Below are 22,018 nucleotides of genomic sequence, written 5' to 3' on the forward strand. Positions count from 1 at the left end.
TAGACAGACCACTAGCCAGATTGATTAAAAATAAAAGAGAGAACAACCAAATAGATGCAATAAAAAATGATAAAGGGGAAATCACCACAGATTCCACAGAAATTCAAACCATCATCAGAGAATATTACAAACAACTATATGCGCATAAACTAGTAAACCTGGAAGAAATGGATAAATTCCTGGACTCCTGTGTCCTCCCAAGCCTAAACCAGGAGGAAGCTGAAACTATGAATAGACCAATAACAAGGTCTGAAGTTGAGGCAGCAATTAAGAGCCTACCACACAAAAAAAGCCCAGGTCCACACGGATTCACAGCCGAATTCTACCAGACACACAAGGAGGAGCTGGTACCATTCCTTCTAAAACTATTTCAAACAATCCAAAAAGAGGGAATCCTTCCCAAATCATTTTATGAGACCAACATCATCCTGATACCAAAACCTGGCAGAGACCCAACGAGAAAAGAAAACTTCAGGCCAATATCCATGATGAACATAGATGCAAAAATCTTCAATAAAATATTGGCAAGCCGATTGCAACAGCAAATCAAAAAACTTATTCATCATGATCAAGTAGGATTCATCCCGGGGAAGCAAGGCTGGTTCAACATACGCAAGTCTATCAACGTAATTCACCACATAAACAGAACCAAAAACAAAAACCACATGATTATCTCAATTGACGCAGAGAAGGCATTTGACAAAATTCAACAGCCCTTTATGCTAAAAACCCTCCACAAACTCGGTATCGATGGAACGTATCTCAAAGTAATAAAAGCTATTTATGACAAACCAACAGCCAATATCATACTGAATGGGCAAAAACTGGAAGCAGTCCCTTTGAAATCTGGCACTAGACAAGGATGCCCTCTCTTACCACTCCTATTCAATATAGTACTGGAAGTTCTAGCCAGAGCAATCAGGCAAGAAAAAGAAATAAAGGGTATTCAAATAGGAAAGGTGGAAGCCAAATTGTCTCTATTTGCAGACGACATGATAGTAAACCTAGAAGACCCCATTGCCTCAGCCCAAAAACTCCTGAAACTGATAAACAACTTCAGCAAAGTCTCAGGATATAAAATCAATGTGCAAAAATCACAAGCATTCGTCTACACCAATAACAGACTTAAAGAAAGCCAAATCAAGAGCGAACTGCCATTCGCAATTGCTACAAAAAGAATAAAATACCTTGGAATACAACTCACAAGGAATGTAAGGGACCTCTTCAAGGAGAACTACAAACCACTGCTCAATGAAATCAGAGAGGACACAAACAGATGGAGAAACATTCCATGTTCATGATTAGGAAGAATTAATATCGTGAAAATGGCTATACTGCCCAAAGTAATTTACAGAATCAACGCTATCCCCATCAAGCTACCATTGACTTTCTTCACAGAACTGGAAAAAACCACCATGAACTTCATATGGCACCAAAAGAGAGCCCGCATAGCCAAGTCAATTCTAAGCAAAAAGAACACAGCGGGGGGCATCACACTACCAGATTTCAAACTATACTACAAGGCTACAGTAATCAAAACAGCATGGTACTGGTACCAAAACAGAGATATAGACCAATGGAATAGAACAGAGGCACCAGAGGCAACACAACATACATACAACTATACAATCTTTGATAAACCTGACAAAAACAAGCAATGTGGCAAGGATTCCATGTTTAACAAATGGTGTTGGGAAAACTGGCTAGCCATGTGCAGAAAGCAGAAACTGGACCCCTTCCTGACACCTTACACTAAAATTAACTCCAGATGGATTAAAGACTTAAACATAAGACCTGGCACCATAAAAACCCTAGAAGGAAATCTAGGCAAAACTATCCAGGACATAGGAGTAGGCAAGGACTTCATGAACAAAACACCAAAAGCATTGGCAACAAAAGCCAAAATAGACAAATGGGACCTAATCAAACTCCACAGCTTCTGCACGGCAAAAGAAACAGTCACTAGAGTGGATCGGCAACCAACAGAAAGGGAAAAAATTTTTGCAGTCTACCCATCTGACAAAGGGCTGATAACCAGAATTTACAAAGAACTCAAACAGATTTACAGGAAAAAAACAAACAAGCCCATTCAAAAGTGGGCAAAGGATATGAACAGATACTTTACGAAAGAAGACATATATGAGGCCAACAATCATATGAAAAAATGCTCATCGTCACTGGTCATCAGAGAGATGCAAATCAAAACCACATTGAGATACCATCTCACGCCAGTTAGAATGGCGATCATTAAAAAATCTGGAGACAACAGATGCTGGAGAGGATGTGGAGAAAAAGGAACACTTTTACACTGTTGCTGGGAGTGTAAATTAGTTCAACCATTGTGGAAGACAGTGTGGCGATTCCTCAAGGCCTTAGAAATAGAAATTCCATTTGACCCAGCAATCCCATTACTGGGTATATATCCAAAAGACTATAAATCGTTCTACTATAAGGACACATGTACACGAATGTTCATTGCAGCACTGTTTACAATAGCAAAGACCTGGAATCAACCCAAATGCCCATTGATAATAGACTGGATTGGAAAAATGTGGCACATATACACCATGGAATATTATGCAGCAATCAGAAATGATGAGTTCGTGTCGTTTGTAGGGACATGGATGAATCTGGAGAACATCATCCTCAGCAAACTGACACAAGAACAGAAAATGAAACACTGCATATTCTCACTCATAGGTGGGTGATGAAAAATGAGAACACATGGACACAGAAAGGGGAGTACTAAACACTGGGGTCTATTCGGGGGAAAAGGGGAGGGCGAGTGGGAGGGGGAGGTGGGGAGGGATAGCCTGGGGAGAAATGCCAAATGTGGGTGAAGGGGAGAAGAAAAGCAAAGCACACTGCCATGTGTGTACCTACGCAACTGTCTTGCATGCTCTGCTCATGTACCCCAAAACCTATAATCCAATAAAAAAATAAAAATAAAAATAAAAAAAAAAAAGAGTTTCCTGTGAATATACACTGCAGTCTCTAATTCTATCCGGTTACTGATTCATTCACAAACTCTTATTTTTATTTTACTTTAAGTTCTGGGAAACATGTAAAAGTGCAGGTTTGTTACATAGGTATACATGTGCCATGGTGGTTTGCTGCACTTATCTAGGTTTTCGGTCCCACGTGCATTAGGTATTTGTCCTAATGCTCTCCCTCTCCTTTTGTCACACCCCCCAACCGTTCTCAGTGTGTGTTGTTCCCCTCCCTGAGTTCATGTGTTCTCATTGTTCAACTTCTACTTAAGAGTGAGAATATGCAGTGTTTGGTTTTCTGTTCCTGTGCAAGTTTGCTCAGGATGGTGGTTTCCAGCTTCATCTATGTCCCTGCAAAGGACATGAACTCCTTCTTTCTTATGGCTTCATAGTGTTCCATGGTGTAATGTGCTACATTTTCTTCATCTACTCAATCACTGATGGCCATTTGGGTTGATTCCAAGTCTTTGCTATTGTAAATAATGCTGCAATAAACATACAGACCCATGTCTTTATAGTAGAATGATTTATAATCCTTTGGGTATATCCCAGTAATGAGATTGCTAGGTCAAATGGTATTTCTGCTCCAGATGCTTGAGGAATTGCCACACTGTCTTCCACAATTGTTGAACTATTTAACACTCCCACCAACAGTGTAAAAGCATTCCTATTTCTCCACACCCTCATCAGCATCAGTTGTTTCCAGACTTTTTAATGATCGCCATTCTAACTGGCATGAGATGGTACCTTATTGTGGTTTTGATTTGCATTTCTCTAATGACCAGTGATGATGAGCTTTTTTTCAAGTTTATTTGCCACATAAATGTCTTCTTTTGAGAAATATCTGTTCATATTCTATGCCCACTTTCTGATGGGGTTTTTTTCTTGTAAATTTGTTTAACTTCTTTGTAGAATCTGGATATTAACCCTTTGTCAGATAAATAGGTTGCAAAAATTTCCTAGCAATCTGTAGGCTGCCTGTTCATTCTAGTGATCGTTTCTTTTGCTGAGCAGAAGCTCTAGTTTAGTTAGATCCCATTTGTCAATTTTTGCTTTTGTTTCAATTGCTTTTGGTGTTTTAGTCACAAAGTCTTTGCCCATATCTATGTCTTGAATGGTATTGCGTAGGTTTTCTTCTAGGGTTTTTATTTTTTTTAGGTTTTACCTTTAAGTCTTTAATCCATCTTAAGTTATTATTTGTATAAGTTGTAAAGAAGGGGTGGAGTTTCTGTTTTCTGCATATGGCTAGCCAGTTTTCCCAGCATAATTTCTTAAATAAAGAATCCTTTCCTTATTGCTTGTTTTTGTCAGGTTTGTCAAAGATCAAATGGTTGTAGATGTGTGGTTTTATTTCTAAGGCTTCTATTATGTTTCATTGGTCTATATATTGGTTTTGGTACCAGTACCATACTGTTTTTGTTACTGAAGGCTTGTAGTATAGTTTGAAGTTAGGTAGCATGATGTCTCCAGCTTTGTTCTTTTTGCTTAGGATTGTGTTGGCTATATGGTTTCTTTTTTGCTTCCATATGAAATTTAAAGTAGTATTTTTCTAATTCTGTGAAGAAAGTCAGTGGCAACTTGATATGAATAGCACTGATTCTATAAATTACTTTGAGCAATATGGTCACTTTCACAATACTGATTCTTCCTATCCATGAGCATAGAATGTTTTTCCATTTGTTTGTGTCCTCTCGTATTTCCTTGAGCAATGGTTTGTAGCTCTCCTTGATGAGGTCCTTTACATCCCTTGTAAGTTTTATTCCTAGGTATTTTATTCTCTTTGGAGCAGTTGTGAATGAACGTTCACTCATAATTTGGTTCTCTGCTTGTCTACTATTGGTGTATAAGAATACTCCTGATTTTTGTACATTGATTTTGTATCCTGAGACTTTCCTGAAGTTGCTTATCAGCTTAAGGAGTTTTTGGGCTGAGACAATGGGGTTTTCTAAATATACAGTCATGTTGTGTGCAAACAAAGAATTTGAATTCCTCTCTTCCTATTGGAATACCCGTTATTTCTTTCTCTTGCCTGATTGCTCTGGCCAAAACTTCCAATACTATGTTGAATAAAAGTGGTAAGAGAGGGTATCCTTGTCTTGTGCCAGTTTTCTAAAGGAATGCTTCCAGCCTTTGCCCATTCAGTATGATATTGACTATGGATTTGTCATAAATAGCTCTTATAATTTTGAGGTATGTTCTATCAGTACCCATTTTATTGAGAGATTTTAGCATGAAGAGGTGTTGAATTTATCAAAGGCCTTTTCTGCATATATTGAGATAATCATGTGGTTTTTGTCAGTGGTTCTGTTTAATATGTGATAGATTACATTTATTGATATGCATATGTTGAAGCAGGCTTGAGTTAATTGCAGTGGATAAGCTTTTTAATGTGCTGCTGGATTCAGTTTGCCAGTACTTTATTGAGGATTTTGGCCTTGATGTTCATCAGCGATATTAGCCTGCAATTCTCTTTGTTGTGTGTCTCTGCCAAATTTTGGTATCAGGATGATGCTATCCTTATAAAATCAGTTAGGGAGGAGTCCTCTTTTTATATTGTTTGGAATAGTTTCAGAAGGAATAGTAGCAGCTCCTCTTTGTACCTCTGGTAGAATTCAACTGTGAATCCATCTGGTCCTGGGCTTTTTTTGGTTGGTAGGCTATTAATTACTGCCCCCATTTCAAAACTTCTTATTGATCTATTCAGGGATTCAACTTCTCCCTGGTTTAGTCTTGAGAGGGTGTATGTGCCCAGGAATTTATCCATTTCTTCTAGATTTTCTGGTTTATTTGCACAGAGGTGTTTACTGTATTCTCTGATGGTAGTTTGTTGCTGTGGGGTTAGTGGTAATATCCCTTTATTATTTTTTGTGTGTCTATTTGATTCTGCTCTCTTTCCTTCTTTATTAGTCTAGCTAGTGGTTTATCTATTTTGTTAATCTTTTCAACAAACCACCTTCTGGATTCATTGATTTTTTGAAGGGCTTTTTGTGTTTCTATCTCCTTCCGTTCTGCTCTGATCTTAGTTATTTCTTGTCTTCTGCTAGTTTGTGAATTTGCTCTTACTTCTCTAGTTCTTTTCATTGTGATAGTAGGGTGTTGATTTTAGATCATTTCCATTTTCTTCTGTGGGCATTTAGTGCTATAAATTTCCCTCTAAACACTGCTTTAGCTGTGTCCCAGAGATTCTGGTACATTGTGTCTTTATTCTCATTGGTTTCAAAGAATTTATTTATTTCTGCCTTAATTTTTTTATTTACTCAGTAGTTATTCAGGAGCAGGTTGTTCAGTTTCCATGTAGTTGTGTGGTTCTGAATGAGTTTCTCAAACCTGAGTTCTAATTTGATTGCACTGTGGTCTGAGAGGCTGTTTGTTATTATTTCCATTCTTTTGCATTTGCTGAGGAATGTTTTACCTCCAATTATGTGGTCAATTTTGAAGTCATGCTATGTGGTGCTCAGAAGAATATATATTCTGTGCATTTGGGGTGGATAGTTCTGTAGATATCTATTAGGTCTGCTTGGTCCAGAGCTGAGTTCCAGTCCTGAATATCCTTAATTTTCTGTCTCGTTGATCTGTCTAATACTGACAGTGCAGTGTTAAAGTCTCTTTGTAGGGGTCTCTAAGAACTTGTTTTATGAATCTGAGTGCTCCTGTATTAGGTGCTTATATTTAGGATAGTTAGCTCTTCTTGTTGCATTGATCCTTTTACCATTATGTAATGCCCTTCTTTGTCTTTTTTGATCTTTGTTGGTTTAAAGCCTTCTGAAGCCTACTTCTGTCCATTTGTCATATTCTGTCTAGTTTTGTGATCATTTGGAGGAGAAGAGGTATTCTGATTTGGGGAATTTTCAGCATTTTTGCACTGGTTTTTCCTCATCTTCATAGATTTATCTACCTTTGATCTTTCATACTAATGATGTTTAGATGGGGTTTCTGTGTGTAAGGGTCCTTTTTGTTGATGTTGTTATTGCTTTCTATTTGTTAGTTTAACAGTTAGGCCTCTCTTCTGCAGGTCTGCTGGAGTTTGCTGGAGGTCCACTCCAGACCCTATTTGCCTGGGTATCACCAGCTGAGGCTATAGAACAGCATAGATTGCTGCCTGCTCCTTCTTCTGGAAGCTTCGTCCTAGAGGGGCTCTGGCCTGGTATCAACTGGAGCTCTCCTGTATGAGGTGTCTGTCAACCCCTGTTGGGAGGTCTCTCCCAGTCAGGAGGCATGGGGGTCAGGGACCCACTTGAGGATGCAGTCTATCTCTTAGCAGAGATCAAGCACTGTGCTGGGAGAACCCTCTTTGTCAGGATCCACTGCTCTCTTCAGAACCAAAAGGCTGGAACATTTAAGTCTGCTGAAGCTGTGCCCACAGCCACCCATTTCCCCTGGTGCTCTGTCCCAGGGAGATGAGAGATTTGTTTATAAGCCCCTGACTAGGGCTGCTGCCTTTCTTTCAGAGATGCCCTGCCCACTGAAGAGGAATCTAGAGAGGCAGTGTGGCCACAGCCACTTTACCATACTGTGTTGACTTATGTCCAGTTCTTAGCATAGTCAGGGAAAAGCCACCTACTCAAGCATCAGCAATGGTGGACACCCCTGTCCCCAGCAAGCTCTAATGTCCCAGGTCAACTTCAGACTGCTGTGCTGGCAGCAAGGATTTCAAGCCAGTGGTTCTTAGCTTGCTGGGCTCTGTGGGAGTGGGACTGCTGAGCAAGACCACTTGGCTCCCTGGCTTCAGCCCCTTTTCCAGGGGAGTGAATGGTTCTGTCTCACTGGAGTATGAAAAAAAAAAAAAAAAAACCTCCCACAGCTAGATCGGGGTCTGCCCAAACGGCCACACATTTTGGTGCCTGAACCCCAGGGCCCTAGTGGTAGAGGCACATGAGGGAATCTCCTGGTCTGTGGATTGTAAAAACCATGGGAGAAGCATAGTATCTGGGTCAGAATGCACCATTCCTCATGGCACAGTCACTCAGGGCTTCCCTTGGATAGGGGAGGGAGTTGCCCAGTGCCTTGCACTTCCAAGGTGAGGTGACGCCCCACCCTGCTTCTGCTTGCCCTCCATGGGCTTCATCCACTGTCTAACCAGTCCCAGTGAGATGAACCAGGTACCTCAGTTGGGAATGTAGAAATCACCTTCCTTCTGTGTTTGTCTTGGGAGCTGCAGAACGGAGCTGTTCCTATTTGGCCATTTTGCCAGATCCCCACAAACTCTTAATGACTATCAATTATGTGCCAGTAACTGTGCACATTATAGTGCTCTGGATGGGCTTATATCCCAAAAGGGAAAAATCCACATGTAAAGAGATCATTATAGTAATTGTGTTTTGATTTATTCATTTGTCAATAAGCATTTATTAAACAACTACTATGTATTGAGCCCCTTCTAGGCACTGTGTTAGGGTCTATAACAGAATAATGTGGTGTGTGATTTTTTTTCTGAAAGCACTATGGAAGACTCCATGTATAGACTCCAGTTGGCTTGAGCATATAGGATAAAAGGGTGGCAAGAGAAGAGAAAGAAGATATAAAATATATAGTAGACAAATCAGGAATGGCCCTATATACTTTGATAAGGCATTTAGACTTTATCCTAGAAGATATAAAATATATAGTAGACAACTTGTGAATGGCCCTATATACTTTGATATGGCATTTAGACTTTATCCTATCACATAAATAGAAAGTATTGAGGGCTGCAAGCAAGGAGTGGCAGAATCAGATGTGTGTTTTAGAAGGCTATCTAGGGCAGTGCCATAGTTGGGGACGTGCAGGAGGGAGGGTATTCAGCAGTTCTTTCCACACCTATAAAGTTATAATTGGTAGTTGTAGACACCTATACAAGCTGACTGCTCTTTGCATCTTTGCACCTTTGGTTTTTATTTGTTCCACACACCTTGAGAATACTTGTTTGTTTCCTATAATCCATTGAAGGCAACCTTGCTTCAGAGGTGTACTCAACATTTCTTTTGCAACTCTGCTCATAAATGCACTGCTTCCATGATATCAGAAAACATCTGATAAGATTACCTTATTTTCACCCATACTCTCTATCTAAACTAATTTGTAGCAAATCTAACTATAGCATTTCCTGCCATAACCCAATCAATGATGGTGGTGGTGTTGCTGTTGACGATTTAACAAGGCAATCAAAAATCACAGGCTTCCATTTCCTCAGCTACTCTCATCCTATATTCATCACTGTTAACCCTTGGTAACCAGTTATACTGAAGCATCTTTAAGAGCTTTTCCCTATTGGTGAAAGCAAAACCTGTAGCAAGCTTGTAACCAGACAACACCTGAGCAGTGTTGTCTAACCAGGTCTTATCAGCAGATTGACCTGAAATAATTAAAAACACAGATTACCAGGTTTGAGTCTCAGTAAGACACGGGGTGAGGGGTGAAATCAGATATCTGTATAAATGCATGTGTATAAAATGCCCTGGTTGAGGTTATGAATTAGGCTAATTTGGTAAATCCTAGATGGAAGCTATTCTAATAAGTTCCTTATAATTAAAGCAGCATTAAGCACATATATTTCTTTTAATTACTTTAATGAAACTTAGGCAATCAATTTAAGTAATTGCCACCCATTTAATGTTTACTAAAACAGATTACAACTAATTCGCATGCCATTTTCTAAATGCTTCAGGCTTACTTGGCTTTCCTGCTGTGCATTAAACAGTTTGTTAACTATTAATAAAGAGTGAAGACATTACATAATGGTAAAAGGATCAATGCAATGAGAAGAGCTAATGATCCTAAATGTATATGGACCCAATACAGGAGAACCCAGATACATAAAGCAAAATTTTAATGACTTACAAAGAGACACAGACTCCCACACAATAATACTGGGAGACTTTATCACCCCACTGTCAATATTAAACAAATAAATGAGACAGAAAATTAACAAGGATATCCAGGACTTGAACTCAGACCTGAAACAAGCAAACCTAATAGACATTTACACAACTGTCCACCCCAAATCCACAAAATATACATTCTTCTCAGTACCACATCACACCTTCTCTAAAATTGACCACATAATTGAAAGTAAATCACTCCTCAGCAAATGCAAAAGAATGGAAATCATAACAAACAGTCTCTCAAACCACAGTGCAATCAAGTTAGAACTCAGAATTCAGAAACTAACTCAGAACCGCACAGCTTCATGGAAACTGAATAACTGGCTCTTGAATGTTCACAGGATAAACAATGAAATGAAGGCAGAAATAAAGAAGTTCTTCGAAACCAACAGGAACAAAGACACAACATACCAAAATCTCTGGGACACACTTAAAGCAGTGTCTAGAGGAAAATATATAGCAATAAATGCCCACATGAGAAGCAAGGAAAGATCTAAAATCGACACCCTATCGTCAAAATTGAAAGAGATCAAGGAGCAAGATCAAAAAAACTCAAAACCTAGCAGAAGACAAGAAATAACTAAGATCAGAGCAGAACTGAAGGAGATAGAGACACAAAAAACCCTTCAAAAAGTCAATAAATCCAGGAGCTGGTTTTTCAAAAAGATCTACAAAATAGACCACTAGCCAGATTAATAGAAAAGAAAAGAGAGAAGAATCAAATAGATGCAATAAAAAACGATAAAGGGGATATTACCACAGATTCCACACAAATACAAACCATCATCAGAGAATATTACAAACAACTCTATGCAAATAAACTAGTAAACCCGGAAGAAATGAATAAATTCCTGGACACTTGCAGCCTCCCAAGCCTAAACCAGGAAGAAGTCAAAACCCTGAGTAGACCAATAACAAGGGCAGGAGTTGAGGCAGCAATTAAGAGCCTACCACACAAAAAAGCCCAGGACCAGAATGGTTCACAGCCGAATTCTATGAGACATACAAAGAGGAGCTGGTACCATTACTTCTGAAACTATTCCAAACAATCCAAAAAGAGAGAATCCTTCCCAAATCATTTTATGAGCCCAACATCATCCTGATACAAAAACCTGGCAGAGACTCAGCAAGAAAAGAAAACTTCAGGCCAATATCCATGATGAACATAGATGTAAAAATCTTCAATAAAATACTGGCAAACCAATTGCAACAGCATATCAAAAAGTTTATCCACCATGATCAAGTAGGCTTCATTCTGGGGATGCAAGGCTTATTCAACATATGCAAGTCTATAAACATAATTCACCACATAAACAGAACCAAAGACAAAAACCACATGATTATCTCAATAGATGCAGAGAAGGCCTTTGACAAAATTCAACAGCTTTTATGCTAAAAACTCTCAATAAACTAGGTATTGACGGAACATATCTCAAAATAATAAAAATTATTTACAACAAACCAACAGCCAATATCATACTGAATGGGTAAAAACTGGAAGCATTCCCTTTGAAATCTGTCACTAGACAAGGATGCCCTCTCTCACCACTCCTATTCAATATAGTATTGGAAGTTCCAGCCAGAGCAATGAGGCAAGAAAAAGAAATAAAGGGTATTCAAATAGCAAAGGGGGAAGTCAAATTGTCTCTTATTTGCAGACGACATGATTGTATATCTAGAAGACCCCATCGTCTCAGCCCAAAATCTCCTGAAACTAATAAGCAACTTCAGCAAAGTCTCAGGATACAAATTTAATGTGCAAAAATCACAAGCATTCCTATGCACCAATAACAGACTTAAAGAGAGCCAAATCAAGAACAAACTGCTATTCACAATTGCTACAAAGTGAATAAAATACCTAGGAATACAAGTAACAAGGAATATAAAGGACCTCTTCAAAGAGAACTACAAACCACTGCTGGACAAAATAAGAGAGGACACAAACAGATGGAGAAACATTCCATGCTCATGGTTAGGAAGAATCAGTATCGTGAAAATGGCCATACTGCCCAAAGTAATTTACAGACTCAATGCTATCCCCATCAAGCTTCCATTTCTTCACAGAAATGGAAAAAACCACCTTAAACTTCATATGGAACCAAAAGAGAGCCTGCATAGCCAAGTCAATTCTAAGCAAAAAGAACAAAGTGGGAGGCATTACACTACCAGACTTCAAACTATACTACAAGGCTACTGTAATCAAAACAGCATGGTACTGGTACCAAAACAGAGATATAGACCAATGGAACAGAACAGAGGCATCTGAGGCAACACAACATATCTACAACCATCTGATCTTTGACAAACCTGACAAAAACAAGCAATGGGGAGAGGAATCCCTTTTTAATAAATGGTGTTGGGAAAACTGGCTAGCCATGTGCAGAAAGCAGAAACTGGACCCCTTCCTGACACCTTACACTAAAATTAACTCCAGATGGATTAAAAACTTAAACATAAGACTTAACACCATAAAAACCCTAGAAGAAAATCCAGGCAAAACCATTTAGGACATAGGTATAGGCAAGGACTTCATGACCAAAACACCAAAAGCATTGGCAACAAAAGCCAAAATAGACAAATGGGACCTAATCAAACTCTGGAGCTTCTGCACAGCAAAAGAAACAGTCATTAAAGTGAATAGGCAACCAACATAATGGGAAAAAAATTTGCAATATACCCATCTGACAAAGGACTGATATCCAGAATCTGCAAAAAACTAAAACAGATTTACAAGAAAAAAACAAGCAAGTCCATTCAAAAGTGGGTGAAGGATATGAACAGACACTTTACAAAAGAAGACATACATGAGGCCAACAAACATATAAAAAAAACGCTCGTCATCACTGGTCATTAGAGAAATGCAAATCAAAACTACATTGAGATACCATCTCACACTTGTCAGAATGCAATCATTAAAAAATCTGGAGACAACAGACAGTGGAGAGGATGTGGAGAAATAGGAACACTTTTACACTGTTGGTGGGAGTGTAAATTAGTTCAACCACTGTGGAAAACAGTGTGGCAATTCCTCAAGGACCTAGAAATAGAAATTCCATTTGACCCAGCAATCCCATTATCCAAAGGATTATAAATCATTCTACTATAAGGACACATGCACACAAATGTTCATTGCAGCACTGTTTCCAATAGCAAAGACCTGGAACCAACCCAAAGATCCATCGATGATAGACTGGACAGGGAAAATGTGGCACATATACACCATGGAATACTATGCAGCCATCAAACATGATGAGTTCATGTCCTTTGTAGGGACATGGATGAACCTGGAAACCGTCATTCTCAGCAAACTGACACAAGAACAGAAAATCAAACACTGCATGTTCTCACTAATAGGAGGGTGTTGAACAGTGAGAATACATGGACACAGGGAGGGGAGCATCACATACTGGGGTCTGTCAGGGGGAAATAGGGGAGGGACAGCTGAGGGTGGGGAGTTGGGGAGAAATAGCATGGGGAGAAATGCCAGATATAGGTGATGGGGAGGAAGGCAGCAAATCACACTGCCATGTGTCTACCTATGCAACAATCTTGCATGTTCTTCACATGTACCCCAAAACCTAAAATGTAATTACATAAATAAATAAATAAATAATAAATAAAGAGTGAAGAAAATCAGAATCTGGATGTTATTTTAACAGTTAAAAGGGCCACTGAGAAGCATGACTTATAATTAGCAAAATACATGGGAGCTCCTTGTAGCATTAACCAGGACCCTATGATCCATACTTTAAAACAAGAGCAGGTGAAGAAAAAGCAATATCCTTCCTAAAATAAGACACCTCTTTTTGTCCACTAACAATCAGAAAAATTCCTTTTGTTATTATTTTTTTTTTTTTTGCAGGTATCTGAGGATTTGTGAAGTGGCACTCTAATAAATGAACTCAGCACAAAATGTATCAAGATTAAAAATAAAAATTTCTAATATTCATTAAGCAATCACTATTCTTGGTGCTTAGTCCCCATTCTAAGTTCTTTGTATTTAATTTTTTCCATTTAATAATGCTAGGTATTAGTATCCCATTTTATAGATAAGGAAACAGGCACAGAGATCTAAGTAACTGCTCAAGGTCTGATGGCTAATAAGTAGCAGAGACAGAAACTGAAACCAGGAAATCTGACCTCAGAACCTACGCTCTTAACCATGCTGCTGTGCTGTCACTAAGAGAATCAGGGACTTGAACTGAGTCCCTATGGAGCTCCCAAAAGAGACAGAGGAGCTATGACAAGAAACGTAGGAAGGAATCGATGCTGAAAACAAGTCAGACTTGCAAATCAGTATCCAATTCACTACTAAGTTCCTACTGTGTGTTGGGCACTGCATTCAATGCTTTGGGAAATATTACCATAAAGATAAATAAGACAGAGTCCCTTCTCATCTTCATTGCTTCTTCAATTGTCAACTCTTCCATAAAGCCTCCCCTGACTCTGAACACTATTATACCACTCTTCACACTGCATTATAAAGTTTTCATGTCTGTCTCTCCTCCCAGTAGGCTGTAAGTTCTATGGCCCATGATGGGAACAGATGCCATGTTTTAGCTCCTTTTCCAGTGCCTAGATTCCCTGTAAGTATGCCAGGACACACTGCTGTCTCTCTGTAGATGTTTTATGAATGCATGAACAGATGAAACACAGATAGAGGGCATGGAAGTCAAATAATATGCTCTGAGATTCATAGGCTGCTTGTGGTAAAGATGGGGAAAGATTTTGCATATCCCAGCTCCACTCCAAAGTTCTGTCTGATATATCACATGTATCACACTAGTATCTTTTGCCCAAACTGCATGATTTAACATTTTAGCATATGTTATGAATAAAATGCTCATATTTCATCTTTATGCTTCATCTCTTATTTAAGATGTTAATCCCTTATAAGCAACGGCCACTGCATACCTCACTTACTGTGTCAGGCCATGCTATAGGGATACCTGCAATTGAATCTTTAGAAAGGTACAGACCTCTTAAGTTGCTAAATCTAAAAATGAAAGTTTAGATAGATTAAGTTACTTGCTCAAGGTTACAATGCTAGTAAGCGACAGAACTGGAACTTAAATCTAATTCAAAATCCCACACTAGTAATAACTGGACTATTTTTGTGCTCTCAAAGTTCCAAATCCCAACTTCACCACCTACTAGTTATGTAACCTTGGAAAAATTATTTAACTCCTCTGAGCCTCATTTTTATCATCTTTGAGGTAAGTAAATGAAAACTATCAAAAATGATATAAGGGTTAAATGAGCTCCTAAATGTAAAGTGTTGGTCACATAGTAGGTATTCAACGAATATGTATTGATAGTTCCATCCAATAAGATTCTGCCCAGTAATTGAGCACATATGTTAACAATTTATTTAGATAATATAACTTGTATTAATTGCTGTGCTATAAAAACAACTATGCTGGAATTTATTTCCCAACTAAAGAGTTCCAAGTTGTCCACAAAATTAAAATTTTGTAAAACTAAGATTTCACAGTAAATACAGACAGCTATAGATTAAAAGTCTTCTAAAACAACTTTTATTATCACTTTTTAATCAGTAGAGATTCTAAAATACAAAGGTCAAAACCTTGCCCAAGGCTGAATCAGTCATTGAGAATCTGGACCCAGAATTTTGTTACATGTTCTCATTTAATCATAGCTGGCTTGCTTCCACACTAAGGTATGGTTCCTTTTATAATGGCAATTCTGTGATGATTAATTTTATGTGTCAACTTGACTGGGCTAAGGAATGCCCAGGTAGTTGGCAAAACATTATTTCTGGGTTTGTCTATGAGGTTCTTTCTGACAGAGATCACCATTTGAGTTTGCTGTGGGACAAAAATCAAACAAAAAGATGCAGGAAAGGTAAATTCAGCTTTGTGTTTAAGCTGGGCCATTTATCTTCTGCTCTCAAACACCAGCGCTCCTGGTGTCTTTCAGACTCAGACCAGGACTTAGACCATTGGCCCCCTAATTCTCAGGCTTTTGGACTCGCAATGAGTAACACCACTGGCATTCCCCAGTCTCAAATTGCAGACCACATACTGTGGGACTTCTCAGCCTCCATAATCACAACAGCCAATTCCTATAATAAATATACATACACACATGTATATCTCCATTATATTCTCTTGGTTCTGTTCCTCTCAAGAACCCTACTACAACTTCCCACGTGAAACAGAGTTTTTACCCAGTAAAGGAAGAATTTAGAAGATGTAGTTTCACATTCAGCCTCTGCCACATATTAGCTCTGTGAATCAGGCCAAAGTTTCTTCATCGATGGAATGGGAACAAAATAGCTTTTTCTTTTTTTTTGAGACGGAGTTTCGCTCTTGTTACTCAGGCTGGAGTGCAATGGCGTGCAACCTCCGCCCCCTGGGTTCAGGCAATTCTCCTGCCTCAGCCTCCTCAGTAGCTGGGATTACAGGCATGCGCCACCATGCCCAGATAATTTTTTGTATTTTTAGTAGAGACAGGGTTTCACAATAGTGACCAGGATGGTCTTGATCTCTTGACCAATTGTTATAGTGATTAAATAAGACAATGCAAAGGAATAGGCCTAGCATAGAATCAAGAATATAATAGGCATTCAGTAGATGTTGCTGAAACTATCTGGAGTTTTCAAGATGCAGCCAAGTGTCAGTGCTTTTATTGGAAGTACCTAGGTACAGAGAAGGAAGGAAGGACAGAGGGAGGGAGGAAGGAAAGGGAAAAAAAGGAAAAAGGAGAGAGGGGAAGAAGAAAGGGAAGTGGAAGAGGCAGGGAAGAAAAACAGATTTGAAAAACACCTATCTGGGATGCTATAGCTGCAATTCTGTTTAAAAGGAGCAGCAAGACTTCAAAGTCACACAAAAGCCTATGATTTTGAACCTGAATTACAAAGTTAAATTATGAACCCCATCTTATTATTTCTCTAATCGTAACAGAAATTATGATTTTCAATGAGCTAATCAAAAACTGAAAAAGTGTGGTCACGGAGAGATAGTTTGATCTGCGTAGACTGGAAGAGTTGTTTTTCAAGAGGTGGTCCATTGGGAAGATATCAGAAGATAAAAAGTGTCTTTCGGCATGAAACAACAAAGAATCTGCAAACACCCTTGACAGAGAGACAGAGATATGTGTGAAATGCTAATAGGCATACAGATTTACTGTGAAATCAACCTTACAACTGTGCCAATGACACTTGGGATACATTTTATTATAGACAACCAATTGGCTTTTCTTTACTCACAATGAAGCACTACATGAGTAGTCAATAACTCTCCACCTCCCTTCTTACCATTTATCTCTCCCTCCCTTACCCTGCTAAATCCTGATTTGAAACTGTACTGTGCCTCACCTTACAAGCTGTATGACTTAAGAACACTATCACGTTCACGGAAGAGATTAAAGCAGAGGAAGATGAGGTTTGATGGAAATTACTTTAAGGAGAGAAAAAGACTGGCACAGCCTGATTTTTATACTTTCCTTAATGGCAGATGGTAAAACCCCATTTATAATAGAATGTATGGTAAACATCAGAAAAAAAAGTGATTACTACAAAAAGTGAACAAATCTAAGGAAACATAATGGAGCTTGAAAAACAACCTGTCTAAAATCCATTTACCAAAATCTATCCTTGGGTAGAGTAAAGATTTCGATGTTTTCCATCCCCAAAATACCTTATGTAGGCCTAACATGATTATCTTCTTTTCCCATAGAGTTCTAGTGCTACCTAAGAGTCACACACTGAAGGCTGGGACATCATTGCCTTTGAAGGTCACCATTGAAATATATGTGTCCAATTCAGAAACGGGCCGCCAAAAACTACACATTCAAGACCAAGTGCTTCTCTTCCAGAATCATAGCACACCAGGAGTCAACACTGCAGGTAGTGCACAGCAAAGAGAATGAGCTACAGGCAACCCCGTTAGACTCAAGATTCATAGCCCATTTCCACACATTCCCTTTGCATCATAGTTTGCTGCCTTATACTTTTAAAGGTAATTTTTCTTGATAAGGAATATCTGTTACCTTCATACTCCGTGGAAGTAAGCAAAGAATTGTTGTGACCCTAGAGAAAAATCAGAGTCACAGAATTTTAGGTCTGGAAGGGATCTTTTAAGTCATATAGAATTATCATTTTAGAAGCAAGAATACAGAGGTTCTGAGACATTAAGGGATATGTCCAGGTTCAGCAAGTTACTAGTAGAATCGAGACTTTTTAAAAAATCATTATTCTCAGTGCATTGCTCTTTCTACCACTTAAACATACTTTATCAATAGCTGATTGTTTCTGAAATTTTAAAATACTTCCTTTGCTAAGACTGAAAAAAAAATCATCTCTGTTTCCAAAGCTCAGAAGACTAAATATGCAGACTCAACCTCATATATGTACCTCCTCCCTATTTCTACAATTATCAATGTCCTTCCTACCTTGCAACTGAAATAAAATAACATCCTTCTAAGCTATGCCATCATTTGCAATGCACCAAACATCAAATATGGAGAACAAAACTAAGACTGTCTTACTTTTGACTTATAGAAAGTATTCTTCAGAAGTTTGGCGGGGAAGATGACAGATGACAAAGATTCCCTGCCTAAGATTAAGGACCTGGCATTTCTCAAGAACCATCTAGAGATCTTGAGATCTCAAGAACCAGCAGTGGCACGTGGAAGATGAAGTCAACAGCAGGGCAGGCCAGGATGGCTCGCTATTGTCCTCCCCATTCCTCAAGAGATTCCTGGCTAGCTGTGGTGGCCACACTGAGGGCATCAGCAGTATTAGGCTTTGCCATGAGCACCTGTGCTGGCATCTATGCAGCTCAGGGCTCAGGCTATGCTGTGCCCAATGTGGAGATGGCATTGAAAGACTATTTGCAGTCACTATGCAAGGGGCCCGACTATCTCTAGATGCTATGGGGGAGGCAGAATAATGATCTGGAGCCTGCAGGTAGAGACACTGTCTGGCTTCTCTGGCTGTCATCCATTTTTCTTCCAACTTTCATGCCAACTTTATCCTTGCCTCCCTTCCTGCAGACTGTGGACAGTGGCTTATCAGCCTGCTCCCTGGATTCCTTCTTCCCCCTCCCAACTCCATCAGACTGGCCCCAAGACTGTGACTTCAAGGGCCACCAGCCCCTTACTCTTCAAGCCCTGACTATGCAGTTGGCAGATGATTCTGATCCTCAGTATCCTCTCTGGCAATGTCCCATGGCTCCTACCTACTGGGAGCTGGCTCCATAACTTGATTTCCCCCAAATATGTTACAATCCCAACTGCCCCTTGCTAACTACACAGGCCACCCAAAGTCTAGCATGGGTATGAAGGCAGTGGACCTTGATGCTACTCATGCCCATGCCCCATGCTGGCACTGTGCCATGTGGACAGCCAGGTGCCCATCCAGCCCTCCTCAGCTGTGGAGCTGAGTTGACCAAGCTACTGTTAGGTACCTTCTCCCTTCTAGTGGGCTGGCAAGCATGGCCCTAGGGAGCTCCACTCTGACACCAAGATGCTCCCTTCACACTATCAGCCCTGCTCTATGGCACTAACAACAGCCTAGTGATCTATCTTCAGCATGACATGAACCCCAGCACCTACCAGGTGCTGAGCAATTGGAAGCAGGACCCTGTTCCAGTGTCTGCCTCCAGCACTGCTTCTCTGCACCTCAGGGGTTAGCACTGCTGCTGGCTGCGGGACCTGTTACCCATCAGGTGGCCTTTAAGAACTTGGTACACCCTTCCCAGCCCCCTCCAGCAGCTGCTGCCAGCCCCATGCCCCTACACATGACTCACCTGGGCCTGCTCCTCCTCATCATGGACTTCCTCATCTCAGGCCTGTCGTCACTGCAGAGCTGCTCATGAGAAGACAGCAGCTGCCCCTGGCACTTTAGAACGTCTTTCTCTATACCTTTGGTGTGCTCCTGAATCTAGAGCTTCATGCTGCTGGTGGCCCCAGCCCAGGCCTCCTGGAAGGCTTCTCAGCATGGGCAGAACTTGTGGTGCTGAGTCAGGGATAAATGGACTGCTCATGTCCACTGTCAGGAAGCACATCAGCAGTATCACATGCCTCTTGGTTGTGCCCTGCTCACTGATGGTCAATGCCATGCTCTCAGCAGTCCTGCTGCAGCTGCAGCTCACAGCCACCTTCTTCCTGGCCACACTGCTCATCATCACCCTGGCTGTGTGCCCATACTATGGCAGCCACTAGTCCCTGACCTCCTCCACCCTGGCTCCAGACCCTGTAGATTGGGTGCCACCATCAGAGTCCCCTCCTAGACCTCCCTTCCAGTTCCCTCAGCAGCCCAGTAACAACTGCCTTGTGAGAAAAGCTGGAGAAGTGAGAGAGAAGTCAGGTTATTCTCTGGAGATAAATGAATGAAGGGGCAGTCCTAGGAGACAGGAATAATGGGTTTGATTAAGGACGTTCTCATCTTCCTGCCCTCTCATCAAATTCTTCCAGACTAAAGAATTAAGGTAACATCAATACCTGGGCTTGAGAAATGTTCCTATCCCTGCCTCATCCTGCATGAAAGCAGATGATCAAAACAGGGTGTGGGCAACAAGTAGCTTTCCTGGACTACTTTGGTCACCCCAGCAGAGCCACTGCCCCCAAGCCTGGTGCTGGCTGCTCCAGCCCAGCCATGGTGCATGACTCTCCCATAAGGGATACTCAAACCTCCCACTGTCATGCAGGAAGACCCAACTGCCACAGATTATACAACTAGTACACCAGTCACTCCCACAATCCCCCCAGTTCCAGCAATGCCTAGACACATGCCCCGCACCCTCTCAAGACTGCTGGTTCCCCACACCTAGCCTTTGTTCGGCAAACCCCAGAGAGGGCTGAGGCTTGACTCATCTCAGGGAATGTTGGTCCTGGGCCCTGACTTAAGCCAACGTTCCTGATCTCTCTGATCACCTGAACGCACAGCCCACTCTAAGGCTTATAGGAGGTACCATGCTTCTTACTCTGGGTCCTGTCCAGGCCAAGCAGTCTCCCAGCTCCCAACAGCCTTGACAAGCTCTCAATCAATATCTGACCAGGTACCTGTAGCTCAATCAATCTCTCTTCAACTACATAAGCAATAAGGTCTTAATAAAGTGTTCTAGGGTGTACAGTGGTTCCCACAACCACACACTAAAAAAGTAAGTGCTATTCATTTCCTTAACACCTGTGTCCAAATGGCCTATTTCCTATGCCATAAACAATAGAAAGACTGGTCAGTAGCCAGTTGGCTGAAGTCATACATCCTTCACACTTTTCTGCCTCATGGATAGCAAAAATGAGACTCTCTTAACTCAGCTAATTCAACAGTTCATTCAAACTCAAGATAAAACTTTTCTCTGAAAATACAAATCATGTTCACATTATGAACACCTAGATGTGTAAGACGTCCTGCTTCAGAAAAGACCTCATGAAAATAAACCTAACAGCTAGACCGATAAATAAAATGTTTGAAGATTTCTCTAAAGTTGAACCCTAGAGACCATTTTCAGCAGAAGAGTTAAAGGAGTTTCCAATGGAAAGAACAAGCACATAAATTGAATATAGAGCCAAACAATGAAATGAAACTGGCCACTCATCTACGAGGCCAGAAGAATGAAAACCAAGTCCCAACGCATCACCAGAAACGCTTCTTGAAACTGGGAAGCACAGAACCTGCCCCTCCCTGAGCCTGAGCCACTTCCCCTGACACTTTCTAACCCAGAGACGGCCCCAGCATCTAACTGAGAACGCATTTTCCAGGATGTGAAACTTGCCATAGGAAAACCATCTCTTTCCCTATGCTGTTGTCTGTCTAAGCAAAGGACTCACTTTTACCAGAAGAGAGATAATTTCACTGAAAAGTGTGGAATACACATTTGATCATATTTATATATTTGGTAACTCATAAAACTATTTTAAAAATTGATAAATGTTAACTCTTTTTTTTTTTTTTTTTGAGACAGAGTCTCACTGTGCTGCCAGGCACCAGGCTGGAGTACAGTGGCACAATCTCAGCTCACTGCAACCTCCGCCTCCCAGGTTCAAGCAATTCTCCTGCCTCAGCCTCCCAAGTAGCTGAGACTACAGGCAAATGCCACCACGCCCAGCTAATTTTTGTATTTTTAGTAGAGAATGGGTTTCACCATGTTGGCCAGGATGGTCTCAATCTCTTGACCTCATGATCCGCCCGCCTTGGCCTCC

The 22,018-nt window shown here is 40.4% G+C and overlaps 1 protein-coding gene, 1 long non-coding RNA gene and 2 pseudogenes across 41 annotated transcripts in view; 3 read left to right on the forward strand and 1 right to left on the reverse strand.

Annotated features, from left to right (window-relative positions):
• The window catches only part of LOC118152280 (uncharacterized), a 65,354-nt gene extending 47,110 nt beyond the window's left edge, over positions 1 to 18,244 (forward strand). Inside the window, exon 7 of the long non-coding RNA XR_008480193.2 lies at positions 17,551 to 18,244. This is a non-coding gene — a long non-coding RNA (uncharacterized LOC118152280). The remainder of the gene's footprint in view (positions 1 to 17,550) is intronic.
• The window catches only part of SLC4A4 (solute carrier family 4 member 4), a 498,924-nt gene that overhangs the window by 266,498 nt on the left and 210,408 nt on the right, over positions 1 to 22,018 (reverse strand). The window lies entirely within an intron of this gene.
• Positions 18,405 to 19,123, forward strand: LOC128931609 (SLC35A4 upstream open reading frame protein pseudogene; annotated as a pseudogene).
• LOC128931608 (putative UDP-sugar transporter protein SLC35A4) lies at positions 19,194 to 20,402 on the forward strand (annotated as a pseudogene).

Source organism: Callithrix jacchus, chromosome 3 (genome assembly GCF_049354715.1).
Source record: "Callithrix jacchus isolate 240 chromosome 3, calJac240_pri, whole genome shotgun sequence".
NCBI classification, from domain to species: Eukaryota; Metazoa; Chordata; class Mammalia; order Primates; family Cebidae; genus Callithrix; species Callithrix jacchus.